The sequence below is a fragment of the Rhinolophus sinicus genome, linkage group LG09, assembly GCF_036562045.2.
Source record: "Rhinolophus sinicus isolate RSC01 linkage group LG09, ASM3656204v1, whole genome shotgun sequence".
Classification (NCBI taxonomy): Eukaryota; Metazoa; Chordata; class Mammalia; order Chiroptera; family Rhinolophidae; genus Rhinolophus; species Rhinolophus sinicus.
The window spans coordinates 55986518-56003109 of NC_133758.1; the positions used below are offsets into that span (position 1 = coordinate 55986518).

At 39.0% G+C, this 16592-nt stretch overlaps 1 protein-coding gene across 2 annotated transcripts in view; it reads right to left on the bottom strand.

Annotated features, from left to right (window-relative positions):
- The window catches only part of ALDH1L1 (aldehyde dehydrogenase 1 family member L1), a 133336-nt gene extending 117444 nt beyond the window's left edge, over nt 1-15892 (bottom strand). Inside the window, exon 1 of one of the 2 annotated variants that reach the window (XM_074340450.1) lies at nt 15717-15892. The gene's annotated coding sequence lies outside the window, so the exon portion shown is untranslated. The remainder of the gene's footprint in view (nt 1-15716) is intronic. The other variant, XM_074340449.1, reaches the window with a different exon arrangement.
- Nucleotides 15893-16592: the final 700 nt, after the last annotated feature.

The window sequence follows — 16592 nt, forward strand, 5'->3', positions numbered from 1 at the left end:
GCAACTGGACCTGGAGCTGAGCTGCGCCCTCCACAACTAAGACTGAAAGGACAACAACTTGACTTGGAAAAAAGGTCTGGAAGTACACACTGTTCCCCAATAAAGTCCTGTTTCCCCTCCCCAATAAAATCTTAAAAAAAAAAAAAAAAAAAGACACACTTAAAAAAAAAAAATCCAGCAGCCATTTATGATAAAAACCCTTAAGAAAGTGGGAATAGAGGGATCATATCTCAACACAATAAAGGCCATGTATGATAAACCCAAAACTAACATCACACTCAATGGGGAAAAGCTAAAACCATTCCCCTTAAGATCAGGAACAAGGCAATATTGCCCACTTTCTCCACTTCTATTCAACATAGTGCTGGAAGTTCTAGCCACAGCAATCAGACAAGAAAAAGAAATAAAAGGCATCCAAATTGGTAAGGAGGAAGTAAAATTGTCATTATATGCAGATGACATGATACCATATATAGAAAACCCTAAAGACTCCACCAAGAAACTATTAGAGCTGATAGATGAATTTAGTAAAGTAGCAGGATACAAAATTAATATACAGAAATCAGTTGCATTTGTATATGCCAATAATAAAACATCAGAAGGAGAAATTTAAAAAACAATGCCATTTACAATTGCTCCAAAGACTATAAAATACATGGGAATAAATTTAACCAAAGAAATAAAAGATCTGTACTCAGAAAATTATAAGACACTGAAGAAAGAAATGAAAGAAGACACAAATAGATGGAAACACAAACCATGTTCATGGATAGGAAGAGTTAATATAGTTAAAATGTCCATACTGCCTAAGGCAACATACATATTCAATGCAATTCCTATCAAACTACGAACGACGTTTTTCACAGAAATAGAATATATAATCCTAAAATTTATATGGAACCATAAAAGACCCCAGATATCCTCAGAAACCTTGAGAAATAAGAACAAAGTGGGAGGTATAATGATACCTGACATCAAATTATACTACAAGCCTACAGTAATCAAAACAGCACGGTACTGGCATAAAACAGAAACATAGATCAATAAAACAGAATAGAGAGTTCAGAAATAAATCCATGCCTATATGGCCATTTAATCTACAACAATGGAAGCAAGAATGTAGGGTGGGGTAAAGACAGTGTATTCAATAAATGGTGCTGGGAAACCTGGACAGACAGATGCAAAAAAATGAAGCTGGACCACCTCCTTACACCATATACAAAAATAAATTCAAAATGGCTTAAAGACTTAAATGTAAGATCTGAAACCATAAAATTCCTAGAAGGAAATATAGGAAGAAACTTTACAGACATTATCCGGAGTAAGATTTTTACTGATACATCCCCTCGCGCACGGGAAGTAAGAGAAAAAATAAACATGTGGGATTACATCAAACTAAAAAGATTTTTCACAGCAAAAGAAACCACCAATAAAACAAAAAGGGATCCTACTGAATGGGAAAAGATGTTTGCCAATGACGTATCTGATAAGGGGTTAATATCACAAATTTATAAAAAACTCACTCAACTGAACTCAAAAAATCAAACACTTTTTACGAGGCCACTATTGTATTAACCCAGTTGAAAAATGGGCAGAGGACATGAAGAGACATTTTTCTAAAAAGGACATAGAGATGGCAAACAGACATATGAAAAAACACTCAACCTCACTAACCATCAGAGAAATGCAAATAAAAACCACAATGAGATACCACCTCTCCCCAGTCAAAATGGCTATCATCAATAAATCAACAAACAATAAGTGCTGGCGCATATGTGGAGAAAAGGGAACGCTTGTGCACTGTTGATGGGATTGCAGATTGGTGTAGCCACTATGGAAAACAGTATGGAGGTATCTCAAAAATCTGAAAATGGAGCTACCTTATGATACAGCAATTCCACTCCTAGGTATCTATCTGGAGAAATCCAAAACTCGAATTCAAAAACTTTATGCACTCCTGTGTTTATTGCAACACTATACACAATAGCAAGACATGGAAACAACCGAAATGCCCATTGGTAGACGACTGGATTAAGAAACCATGGTAAATTTATAGAATGAAGTATTACACAGCAATAAAGAAGAAAGAAATCTTACCATTTGTAACAACATGGATGGACCTAGAGAACATTATGTTAAGTGAAGTAAGTCAGAGAAAGACAAATACAATATAATCTCATTTATATGTGGAATCTAAAGAAAAGAAAGAGTTAATGAACTAATCAGAAACAGTTTCAGAGACATAGAGGAAGAACTGAGTGTTCCTAGATGGGAGGGGGGTGTGGGGGTAAGAGAGAAGGTCAGGGGATTAGAAAGAAGAGAGTGACATATTGATAGGACGTCATCAAAATGGTGGCGTGAGGTGAGCCTCTGTTAAGCTCCCCTGGAATTTACAACTAATCGAACAACAATAACTCCACAAAGGACTCCCTGCACAGCAGACAGGCAAGACAAAGAGGACCACTACTGAATTCACCTAAAAGTGGGAGAATCGCGGGAGCGGGGAAGGAGGGAAGGGAGAAGTGTGGAGACGGAGCCACCCGGGTGCAGAACGCAGACCTAACTCAGTGCTCCGAGCTCCCTGCATCCCAGAACTACCGCAGCTGTGGGAGAGGGAACAACTCGGACTGCTAGGGCTCCGTTTATGGACCACAGGGCTGAGGGGACAGCATGTAACACAGCTGAACCAAACGCTCACAGCAGAGACCTTGGAGAATAGGCTGAGGGAAGAAGGCTGAAAACGGTGGTTTAAGCCCTCACTGCCCAGCAGAGAATAGAAGCCTTAAGCACTGAGACTAGCCGCCCCCCTCCCTACCCTCCCAGAGCTCACCGCACCCACACCTGCCTGGTGCTAGAAACAGAACAGTAGCAGTGTCAGATCAAAAGAACAGAATATTTGCTGTTCTGAGAACTGTGGACGACAGACACAAATTTGCAGCCCAACTAGTTCAGGCAAAGGGGAAGGAGCTGTGGAAGCAGGACCAGCTGTGGTGGTGGTTGCCGCCATTGCTCTGGGCCACCTCTCACAAATCACCCCGTCCCTGTCCCCACCTATCTGGGCGGATCCCTGCAGGAGTAAACAGAACTGCTGAAACACACGGGCTCTGAATCTGGGGGTGGAAGAGCTTTGGAACTTCAAAAGCTCTCCTCATACACACATGGACATTGCGCCCTGTGACCCAGGTGAACTATTAACAGAGGAGAAGCCCGTATCCCAGGGAATCCCCCCATTGTGGGAGAAGCTGGAATAGTGCAGAGAAAACATAGCACTACCGTGTGAGAGAGAAAAAAAGGCTGCAGTCGGAGAGAAAATAAAACATTCTACCAACAAGTACTGGAAAACAAAAGAAAGACCTCTTCCTATCAACCTGTTGCAGAAGCCACTCCTGTAGATGTCTAGGAAGAGAAATAATAAATCAGTAATTGCCATGAACAACTAAGGCAACAAGACAGCTCAGAAAGAAAGTGAAAAGTCTCCAGAAAAGGAACTTAAAGATATGGAAATATGTGACTTAAATGACAGAGAATTCAAGATTGCAGATCTGAAAAAAATCAATGAGGTGCAAGAAAACACAGAAAGGCAGTTTAATGAACTCAGAAACAAAATCAAAGAACAACATGAGCATTTTCTGAAAGAGATTGAAATTAAAAAAAAAAAAACAAATAGAATTTCTGGAGATTAAGAACTCAACAGAAGAAATTAAGAATGAAATAACAAGCTTAGGTAATAGAGTTGACCAGAGGGAGGAAAGAATCAGTGACATTGAAGATAGAAACCTGGAAATGACACGGATGGAAGAAGAAAGAGACTTGAGACTTAAAAGAAATGAAAGAACTCTACAAGAACAATATAAGAATAATGGGCATACCAGAAGGAGAAGAAAGAAGGAAGGGAACAGAGAACATATTCAAACAAATTGTTGATGAGAACTTCCCAAACTTGTGGACAGAACTGGATCTTTGAATCCAAGAAGCATATAGAACACCTAATTACCTCAACCCCAACAGGCCTTCTCCAAGGCACATTGTATTGAAGCTGTCTAAAATCAACGACAAAGAAAGAATCCTCAAGGCAACCAGGGAAAAGAAGATGGTAACCTACAAAGGAAAGCCCATTAGATTATCATCAGATTTTTCAGCAGAAACTCTACAGACCAGGAGGGTGTGGAACCAAATATTTAAACTATTGAAAGAGAGAAATCATGAGCCAAGAATAATATATCCAGCAAAGATATCCTTTAGATATGAAGGAGGAATAAACACCTTTCCAGACATACAGAAGCTGAGGAAATTTTCTAATACACGACCTGCACTACAAGAAATACAAAAGGAGGCTATTCGACCACCATCAACAGGGACAATTTGTGGCAACCAAAACATAAAAAGGGGGAGAGTAAAGGCCTGAACCGGAATACGGGAATGGAGAAAGTAAGCGTGCTGAAGAAAATGGAATACTCTAAATATCAAACTTTCTTTTACATACAATTAAGGGTAACCACTCGAAAAAAATCCAGAACTGAAATATATACTGTAATAAAGGAAGAAACAGAGGGAAACACCACAGAATACGACCACACAGAAATAATAGACAACAACAAAAAGGCAAAGAAACAACGGAGACACAGCCCTACCAGAAAACAAAAGTTAGAATGACAGGAAATCCTCACATATCAATAATCACCCTTAATGTAAATGGACTGAACTCACGAATAAAAAGGCACAGAGTAGCACATTGGATCAAAAAACTAACCCAACCATATGCTGTCTCCAAGAGACACATCTCAGCTACAAGGACAAGCATAGACTCAAAGTGAAAGGGTGGAAATTGACACTCCAAAAAATGGTACACAGAGAAAATCAGGTGTAGCCATAATGATATGAGATGAAAGAGACTTCAGGGTGAAAAAGATAACAAGGGGAAAAGATGGACATTTCATAATGGTAAAGGGGACTATACAACAAGAAGACATAACAGTCATCAATATTTATGCCCCCAATCAGGGAGCACTGAAATATACCAAGCAACTACTAACAGAACTAAAGGGAGAAATTGACCAAAACACAATTATACTAGGGGACTTAAATACATCATTGACAGCTATGGATAGATCATCCAAACAGAAAATAAATAACGAAATAGTAGCCCTAAATGACACATTAGATGAAATGGACATAATTGACATATATAGAGCACTTCATCCTAAAACATCAGACTATACATTCTTTTCTAGTGTACATGGAACATTCTCAAGGATAGACCATATATTGGGACATAAAATCAGCCTCAGCAAATTTAAGAAGATTGAAATCATACCAAGCATATTCTCTGATCACAAGGCTTTGAAATTGGATATCAACTGCAAAAAGAAAGCGGGAAAAAACACAAATACATGGAGATTAAACAACATACTTTTAAAGAAGGACTGGGTCAAAGAAGAAATTAGAGGAGAGATCAAAAGATACATAGAAACAAATGACAATGAAAATACATCCTACCAAAATTTTGGGGATGCAGCGAAAGCAGTTTTAAGAGGGAAATTTATCTCATTACAGGCCTATCTCAAGAAACAAGAAAAATCCCAAATAAATAACCTCATGTTACACCTTAAAGAACTAGAAAAAGAAGAACAAGTGAAACCCAAGGTCAGCAGAAGAAAGGAAATAACAAAAATCAGAGCAGAACTAAATGAAATAGAGAACAAAAAGACAATAGAAAAAAATAATGTGACAAAGAGCTGGTTCTTTGAAAAGATTAACAAAATTGACAAACCCTTGGCTAGACTCACTAAGATAAAAAGAGAGAAGACACTAATTAACAAAATCAGAAATGAAAAAGGGGAAGTTATCACGGACACCACAGAAATACAAAGGATCATCCAAGAATACTATGAAGGACTATATGCCACCAAATTCAATAACCTAGAAGAAATGGACAAGTTCTTAGAAACATATAGCGTTTCAAGGCTGAACCATGAAGAACTGGAAAATCTAAACAGACCGATCACCAGTAACGAAATTGAATCAGTCATCCAAAACCTTCCCAAAAGTCCGGGACCAGATGTCTTCACTAGTGAATTCTACCAAACCTTCAAAGACGATCTAATACCAACCCTGCTCAAACTCTTCCAAAAAATTGAAGAACAGACAGTACTCCCTAACTCATTTTATGAGGCCAACATTACCCTGATACCAAAACCTGGTAAGGACAGCACAAAAAAAGAGCACTACACACCAACATCTCTGATGAATACAGATGTAAAAATCCTAAATAAAATTCTAGCAAATCGAATACAACAATGCATTAAAAAGATTATTCATCACGACCAAGTGGGCTTCATCCCCGGGGCACAAGGATGGTCCACCATCCGCAAATCCATCAATGTGATACATCACATAAGCAAAATAAAGGACAAAAATCATATGATCATATCAATTGATGCAGAAAAAGCATTTGACAAGATATGCATTTATGATGCAGAAAAAGCATTTGACAAGATATGCAACATCCATTTATGATTGAAACACTTAATAAAATAGGTATAGAAGGAAAATACCTTAACATAATAAAGGCCATATATGACAAGCCCTCTGCTAATCTCATAATTAATGGTAAAAAACTGAAGTCCTTTGCTCTACGTTCAGTAACACGACAGGGATGTCCCCTATCACCTCTGCTTTTCAACATAGTGTTGGAAGTCCTTGCCAGAGCAATCAGGCAAGAGAAAGAAACAAAAGGCATCCAAATTGGGAATGAAGAAGTTAAATTATCACTCTTTGCAGATGACATGATGCTATATATAGAAAACCCTAAAGACTCCACCAAAAAGCTATTAGAAACAATCAACGAATACAGTAAAGTTGCTGGCTACAAAATCAATGTACAAAAGTCCATTGCATTCCTATATACTAACAATGAAATCTCAGAAAAAGAAATACAAAAAACAATTCCTTTTGCAATTGCAGCAAAAAGAATAAAATACCTAGGAATAAACTTAACCAAGGATGTGAAAGACCTATATGCTGAAAACTATAAGACATTTTTGAAAGAAATTGAAGAAGACACAAAGAAATGGAAAGACATTCTGTGCTCATGGATTGGAAGAATCAACATAGTTAAAATGGCCATATTACCCAAAGCAATATACAGATTCAATGCAATCCCCATCAAAATCCCAATGGCATTTTTTAAAGAAATGGAACGAAAAATCATCAGATTTGTTTGGAACCACAAAAGACCCCGAATAGCCAAAGCAATCTTAAGAAAAAAGAACAATAATGGAGGTATTACACTTCCTGACTTTAGCTTGTACTACAGGGCTACAATAATCAAAACAGCATGGTATTGGCAGAAAAACAGACACATAGACCAATGGAATAGAATTCAGAACCCAGAAATAAAACCACATAAATATGGACAGATAATTTTTGACAAAGAATCTAAAAACGTACAATAGAGGAAAGACAGCCTCTTCAATAAATGGTGCTGGGAGAATTGGATAGCCACGTGCAAAAGAATGAAACTGGACTGCTATTTGTCACCATGTACCAAAATTAATTCAAAATGGATCAAAGACTTAAGCATAAGACCTGACACAATAAACTGCACAGAAGCAAACATAGGTACTAAACTTATGGACCTTGGGTTCAAAGAGCATTTTATGAATTTGACTCTAAAGGCAATGGAAGTAAACGCTAAAATAAATGAATGGGACCATATGAAACTTAACAGCTTCTGCACAGCAAAAGAAACCATCGACAAAATAATGAGGCAACCAACTGAATGGGAGAAGATTTTTGTAAACAGTGCCTCCGATAAGGGGCTAATATCCAAAATATACAAGGAACTCATGCAACTCAACAACAAAAAAACAAACAACCCAATTGAAAAATGGGTAGAGGACCTGGAGAGACATTTTTCCAAATTGGACATACGAACAGCCAATAGACATATGAAAAAATGCTCCACATCACTAATCATCAGAGAAATGCAAATCAAAACCACAATGAGATATCACCTCACCCCAGTTACAATGGCTGTCATCAACAAGACAAATAGTAACAAGTGTTGGAGAGGCTGTGGAGAAAAAGGAACCCTCATGCACTGTTGGTGGGAATGCAGACTGGTGCAGCCGCTATGGAAGGCAGTGTGGAGGTTCCTCAAAAAGTTACCAATAGAATTACCATATGACCCAGCAATCCCTCTCCTGGGTATCTACCCAAAAAATCTGAAAACATTTATCCATAAAGACACGTGTGCTCCAACGTTCATTGCAGCTTTGTTTACGGTGGCCAAGACATGGAAACAACCAAAACATCCTTCGATAGATGAATGGATAAAGAAGCTGTGGTATATATACACCATGGAATACTATTCGGCAGTAAGAAAAGATGATATAGGAACATTTGTGACAACATGGATGGATCTTGAGAGTGTAATGCTGAGCGAAATATGTCAGACAGAAAAATCAGAGAACCATTTGATTTCACTGATATGTGGTATATAAACCAAAAACAACAAAAGAACAAGACAAACAAATGAGAAACAGAAACTCATAGACACAGACAATAGTTTAGTGGTTACCAAAGGGTAAGGGGGTTGGGGGGGTGGGAGATGAGGGTAAGGGGATCAAATATATGGTGATGGAAGGAGAACTGACTCTGGGTGGTGAACACAGAATGGGATTTATAGATAATGTAATACAGAATTGTACACCTGAAATCTATGTAATGTTACTAACAATTGTCACCCCAATAAATTAAAAAGAATAAAGAAAGAAAGCAGACAGTGTCCACTAGATTGCCACGGGGTTGTGAAATTTAATTTGGGGAATGTAATCAATAATATTGTAAAGATTTTGAACGGTATTCGATGGACACTTTTCTCATTAGGGAGACCACCTCAGGGATGACGTAGATGCCTGATCACTGCAATGTACACTGAAACTGAAGCTGAACAGTAATGAATGTAAACTACAAGTGTATATATATATATACATACAAGAAGTGGAGTACAGCATTAGGAATAGAGACAGTGGAAATGTAATGGCTGTGTGTGATGTCAGAGGGTAGTGGATGGGGGGAGAGGGGTAGACACAGTGTGAGGGGTATAAATGATAAACGTCTAAGTATTACTTTGTTTTGTGCACTTGAAACTAATAAAAAAACCTTACTGAATAGTTAATTGGCAAAGGGTATGCCTTTATAGACCTTTTTCTGAAGACATCATTAAAGAAAATAATAGAGGAGAAAATTTAATGTAAATGTAACCAGTATGCCTCGGACTATTTTTGAGATGCATTTTTTTTAAACGGTTGTTTGAGAACAATTAAACTGGGAATTAGAATGGAAAGATTACAATGAAGCATTGTATTTGATGTTAATATCCTGCTCAGCAAAGAGAAATTACTCCAACCGTAATTCACAGCTATTTCTGTTTTCCAACATCAATCAATCAAATGCATTGGGTTCTCATTATAATCTATGTACTATTCCAAGTTCTATGGAAAGTAAAGTTATTTTCAAAAGACAAGAAAAAAAAAAGTAGAGCAAAAATCAATGAAATTGAAAACAGTAAATCAATAGAGAAAAATAATAAAACCAAAAGTAGTTTCTTTTGAAACATGAGTAAAATTGATAAGTCTATAGCCAGACTAAGAAAAAAATCCCAGAAAAGACACAAATTACTAATATTAAATATGAGAGAAGGGCCGTCATTACTGATCCTATAATCATAAAATAATAAAAGAATATTATAAATAATGCCACACCCACAAATTTGATAAGTTAAATGAAATGGAACAATTTTTTGAAATACACAATTTACCAAAACTCATACAAGGAGAAACACATAATCTAAATAGGCCTATGCTTGTTAAATATACTGAATCAATAATTAATACCATCTCAAAACACAAAGCACCGAACATTTAATGAAGAAATTATACCAATTCTCTGCAATCTGTTTCAGAAAATAAAAACAGAGGGAATGTTTTCTGACTTTTTCTATCAGGGGAGCATTGCCCTAATAAAAAACAAACATAGTATAAGAAAGGGAAAGTTCACACCAATATCTTTCATGAACATAGATATTAAAATCCTCAACAATATATCAGCAAATGGATAATGTGTAAAAAGTATTATCCACCACAAGCAAGTGAGATTTATTCTAGGTATCGAAATTCAAAAATCAATTTTTGTAATTGATCACATCAACAGGCTAAAATAAAATAGAAAAATCATATGAACACATAAATAGATGTAAAAATGCATTTTACAAAATCAAACACCCATTGATGGTAAAAATTCTAAGCAAATTAGGAATAGAGAGAAATTTCACTTGATGAAGACATCTACAAAAACGTATAGCTAACATCATATTTAACGGTGAGAGACTAGAAGCTTTCCCACTAAGATTAGGAGTAGAGCAAGGGTGTTCCCTCTTATTACTCCTATTCAACATCCTACTGGAAATTCTAACACAATAACACAGAATAGAAAATAAAATGTATACAGACTGGGAAGGAAAAAATAAACTTTTTTCACAGACGACATGATTGTCTATGCAAAATGTCTCAAAGAATCAAAGACTCCTGGAACTAATAAGCAATCATAGCAAGGTTACAGGATACAAGTTTAATGTACAAAAGTCAATTGGTTCTTATATGTCACCAATTAATGATTAAGATTTGAAATTAAAAAAACACCATAACATTTATGTTAGCACCAAAAAATGAAATTATTTAGGTATTAATCTAACAAAATATGTAAACTATCTCTATGAGGAAAACCACAAGACTCTGATGAAAGAAACCAAATAAAACCTAAATAAATGGAGAGATATTCCATATAACATGGATAGAAAAACTCAATATTGTCAAGATATCTGTTATGTCTAACTTGATCTATAGATTCGACACAATGTCAATTAAAATTCCAGCAAATTAGGGGGCAGCCAGTTGGCTCAGTTGGTTAGAGTGCAGTGCTCATAACACCCAGGTCGCCAGTTCGATTCCTACATGGGCTAGTGAGCTGCGCCCTCCACAACTAGATTGAAAAACAATGACTCCACAACTAAATTGAAAACAATGACTTGACTTAGAGATGAGTTGCATCCTCCACAACTAGGTTGAAAACAATGACTTGACTTGGAGCTGAGCTGGGCCCTCCACAACTAGCTTGAAAAAAAACAAACACAACTTGACTTGGATCTGATGGGTCCTGGAAAAACACACTGTTCCCCAATATTCCCCAATTAAAAAAAAAATATCCCAACAAGTTATTTTGTGGATATCAACAGACTGATTCTAAAGTTTATGTAGAAAGACAAAAGATCTGGAATATTCAATACAATATTGAAGGAGAGGAGCAAAGTCAAAGGGCTGAAACTACATGACTTTAAGACTTACTGTGAATCTACAGTAATCAAGACACTATGGTATTAGGAAAACAATAGACAAGTAGATCAATAGACAGAATAGAGAACCCAGAAATAAACTGGTTTTTGACAAAGGAGCAAAGGCAATACAGTGGAGAAAAGATAGACTTTTCAACAAATGATTCTTGAACAATTGAATATCTACATGCAAAAGAAAAATAATGACTCAAACTCATTAATAAACCTAAATATAAAATGTAGAACTGTAAAAGTCCTAGAAGATAATATAAGAGAATATGTAGTTGACCTTGGGTTTGGCTTTTTAGGTACAGCACCAAAAGCACAATTCATGAACGAAAAAAAAAAAAAAAATGAATTGGACTTCATTAAAATTTAAAACTTCTGCTCTGTAGAAGACACTATTTAAGAGAATAAAAAGAAGCCATAGATAGGAAAAACTCTTTGCAAAACACATATCTGATAAATGACTGATATTCAAAGAATCCTTAAAACTCAAAAATAAGATAACAAACTATCCAATTAAAAAATGGGGGAAAGATCTGAACAGACATCTCACCAAAGAAGATATGCAGATGGCAAATAAGCATATGAAAAGATGCTCAACATCGTATGTCATTAGGGATTGCAAATTTAAACAACAGTGAAATACCTGTACACACCTGTCAGAATGACTACAATCCAAAACATTGACAATACCAAGTGCTGACAAGGATGTGGAGCAACAGGAACTCTCATTCATTGCTGGTGGGAATGCAAAATGGTGCAGCCACTTTGGAAAATAGTTTGGCAGTATTTTACAAAACTAAACATACTCTTTCCATACAATCCAGCAATCACACTGCTTGGTATTTACTTAAATGAGTTGAAAATTTACATCTACACAAAAACCCGCACATGGATTTATGGCAGCTTTGTTTCTAATTAGTAAAACTTGGAAGCAATCAAGATGTCTATCAGTAGGTACATGGATATATGTACTGTACTGTGGTATCCAGACAATTGTATATTACTCAGTGCTAAAAAGAAATTATCTATGAAGCCCCAGAGAGAGATAGAGGAAGCTTAGATGCATAGTACTTAGTAAAAGAAGCCAATATTAAAAGCCAATATACTGTACAATTCCAACTATATGGCAGTCTCAAAATGGGAAAACTAGGGAGAGAGTAAAAAGATCTGTGGTTACCAGGGATTTGTGAGGAAAAAGGAGGAATGAACTGGTGGAGCACAAAATATATTTTTTACAGTAGATAAACCATTATCTACTATAATGACAAATGCAGGTCATTATATATCTGTCAAATCCCATATGATATACAACAAAAGAGAATCCTAATGTAAACTTGTGGACTTTAGTTACTATAATGTATCAATATTGAATTACTAAGAAAAACAAATGTACCACACTGATGCCAATGCAAGAAGTTAATAATAAAGGAAAGTAGGGTGGTGGGGGGTAGGCCTGAGGGAGTATATGAGAACTCTCTGTGCTCTCTGCTCAATTTTTCTGTAAACTCAAAATTTTTATAAAATATAGTCTATTAACTTAATTAATTAGATAAATTAATTAAAATCTATCTCTATAGTTCACATCTTACTCCAAAATACAGTTAAATTGGGTTAAAACTAAATATTTAAAATATTAAATATAGCAAGAAAACATGAAATATTAGAAAATACTAGTAAATACTGGGCTTTACAAGCCTTACACTAAAAAACAAATGTAAAAGAAAGTATGTGATAAACTTTCATACATGAAGATTTTACATGTCTCTGAAGCAATTTGCCAAAAGAAAAAAAAAACAAAAACCATGTTCAAATCACAAGTAATCAAAAACTTGTTTTTTTTAATTTTATTAAATTTATTGATTTAATAATAAAACAAAACTATAATTCTATAAAATTGGAAGATATTTAAAACAATATAAATATCCTATGTTGGCTAGGTTATAGGGAAATAGACAATCTTATATACCTCTGATAGTGGTATATGATAAGTGGATAACTTAGTGCACTGATAAATCGGTGTAATAAATATCAAAATCCTCCCACCCCCCACCCCCCACCCCCCTTACCCTCTGGGAGATGAGGGTAAGGGGGATCGAATATATGGTGATGGAAGGAGAACTGACTCTGGGTGGTGAACACACAATGGGATTTATAGATGATGTAATACAGAATTGTACACCTGAAATCTATGTAATTTTACTAACAATTGTCACCCCAATAAATTTAATAAAATAAAATTAAAAAAATATATCAAAATCCTAAAAATAGTTCTTTTCTTCTGACTGAGCAATTTAACTTATGTTTGAACAAGCAAATAAAGACGTATTTTTAAATCACACATTCACACTGGGTAAGCCATGGAGCAGATATAAATGACAGTGTAATCTGTTTCATGCCCAGCAATTTACAAGCCAAAACACCCAACAGGAAAAACACCACTATAATTTTTTAAGGAGTGTGTGCAAGCACCTTAAAATGTTTGTGTACTTGCAGTGTAAAAAAGCCTGAAAGTCGCTGGGTAGAGTTTTTGGGGTCTTTTGTTTTGTTTTGTTTCGTGACTGCAATTATCTTTTTCTTTCCAGAATATTGTTTTGTTTTTTCTTTTCTACACTGGGCACGTATTCTTCGTTGAAAAATAAAGGAGTGCGAAACAAGACTTCTTTGGAAGCTGGAAGGTAGAGTCTAGGAGCCACCTGGTGGGGCTGTTGTTCCAGTTGAGGAGCAATGGGTGGGGCCTCAGGCAACCTTGGCCCTTGGTCACAGAAATATCGAGTGCAATGATGGGAAGAAGCCGGAAAAAGGGGACTACAGAGCCCCACGTGGGCCATCTGGCAGCCTTCTAGCCTTTGCCTCTTTTTTGAGTTGGCACCACTCAGTGTCCTTGACCCAGGCGGTGCGTGGGTGTTACCTTAGGCAGAAAGAATAGGGACGTGGGGGGATAGAGGGAGGACATAGGGATGCTGTGGGGCGGCCCTAGCAGCATTAGGACTGCAATGGCTTCCCAGGCCTCCTACCCCAAACCCCCACCTAGGATTGTCTCCTCAGGACCCAGCTCCCAGGTCCCGCCTGGAGGGGAGCTGTGTTTGTGCTGTGCAGGAGCAGCAACTCTGAGTCCCTTGTTCTCATGTTGTAGTGTTGCCACCCACTAAGGGATGGTGCTCTAGAAGACGGCAGAGGCTCAGCTAAGCTGCCAGGTGGTCAGCCTTCATTCAGCCACAGGTGTCCCATTCCTCTAAGTGCCCTTTGGAAGGTACAAAGCTGACTCCCCTCCTGCAATCAGCCTGTTCAGCTTGGCACCTGGTAGGCAGCACGCTTGTCCCTCCCACAGCCAGGGTCCGCTGGGGGAGTGTCTTTTCTAAGGTCCTGAACATAGGGAAAGGCCACAGTGCACTGCTACCTAGACCAACAGAGGCTGCAGACCTGGGTTCAACTTTGGAGAATCACTTCCATCTCTCAGCCTCATGTCTCCCAACATTGTTTCGAAGGTTAATAACCAGTCAACTTTCACAGAGGGCTTCCTAGGGCCAGACATGATGCATAATCTCATGTGATTCTCGAGCAACCTTAGGAGGTAGGCACAATTATTTATCGCCCCTCCCAATTTCAGCCACAGAAACTAAGATTCAGAGCTTAAGAAACTTGCTCAAGGTCACAGAGTAGTGGTCAGTGGGGAGGGACGCCAAAGCCCACACCTCTTATCCCCGAGTTTGAGACTACTTGTTAAATTGTCTCTGTCCCCACCTAAGGGAGAATTCTGTCTCTCCTAGGCAGCTGGTAAATGAGCGGCGAACCCCCTCCCGCGCCCCCCCCCCCGCCCCCGCGCCCCGGGATGGGGGGGCAGGCTGGGCTATGGGTAGGGCAACCCCAGGGTCCTGGCTCCTCTTTCACAGGACCAATGGGGGGGGGGGCGGGGGGATTCTTCCCAATCCCGAGAATGGGGTAAGGGGTTTAGGAAAGGGGCAGATGGCCCAGGGGTCCCCCTGTCACAGACAATCCGTGTCACCTTTGGCTTGTCCCCTTTTCTCTCCAAGCCTCAGTTTTCTCTTCTGTAAGCCGGGCCTATAATGCCCACCCCACAGGTTGGAGCGGGCTCTGTTAAGCTCTGTCCTCCCTGCCCAGCCCCCTGTCGCGGTCGTCTAGACTGAAGATCCCAGGCCAGGCTGGAGGTTCGGCTGCCCCAAGGGGAACCCGGGATCCGGATCCCAGGCCCCACGTTCCTGTGGTGAGGCTCGTGGAGCCCCCGGGACCCCCGTAGGGGCGAACTGGGGTAGCCTGCCTTCCTCTGGGCGGGGGTTCGGGGTGCGCCGGGACTCACCAAGCAGGGAAGGAGGTGCAGGCGTTGCGGGCCAGAAGGGACTTCTGAGAGCCGCGGTCTGGGAACTGTGGCTGACGCAGTCTGGCCCTGAGCGGCAGAGAGGTGGGACCCGCGCCGGCCAGTCCGGGAGCCACAGTCAAGGTCAGAGCTCGGGAGGGGAGAGGCGCCCGGCAGAGGCGAGAAAGGCGGGGGACGCGGGAAGAGCAGAAAGTCACTCTGGGCGGGGGTGGGAAGGACTCTCACAAACTCTGAGACCGTGGCGCGACGCATCATTCACCCTCTCTGGGCCTGCTTGCATTTATAGGGAAGACTTGCTACAGACCCTTCCAGAATTCACGGGGCTTTGAAAAGGCCCAAGCGCCACGAGTTTATGAGTACTTGCAAGGCTGAAATTGGTAAAGGGAAACTCTCGCCAAACCGGGTAATTTTCATTCACTCACTCACTCACTCACTCACTCACTCACTCACTCAAAAATAATGTACCAAGTTCCTGCCATATGTTGTGGACACGAGGCAGAGTCAAATAAGATCCTTGCTCTCTGAACCTCCATGAACCTGAGAGAGTCAGTAACTGCGCGTCTGGGTTTCTGCCTGCAGTGTCCTTCCTGCCTTTCTAGGCAATTCCTCTTCTTCCAGTGCTCCCTTCCACCTAATCGGTATGCCAGGAACACCTCCCCTGTCTCCCAACCTGACCAGTCCTGCCTCAGGCAGGGTTATTTGTTTCCTTCTGGGCCAAGGAAAATCAGGGGAAAAAAGAATACAGAGGAAAATAAATCTGCCCATTTTTTCCTGCAATCCATCCTCTATTCAAGTGGGTCCTTCTGCCTGGAATGCCCCTCCTGCCACACCCACTGCTGGACTTCTCTATGCCTTTCC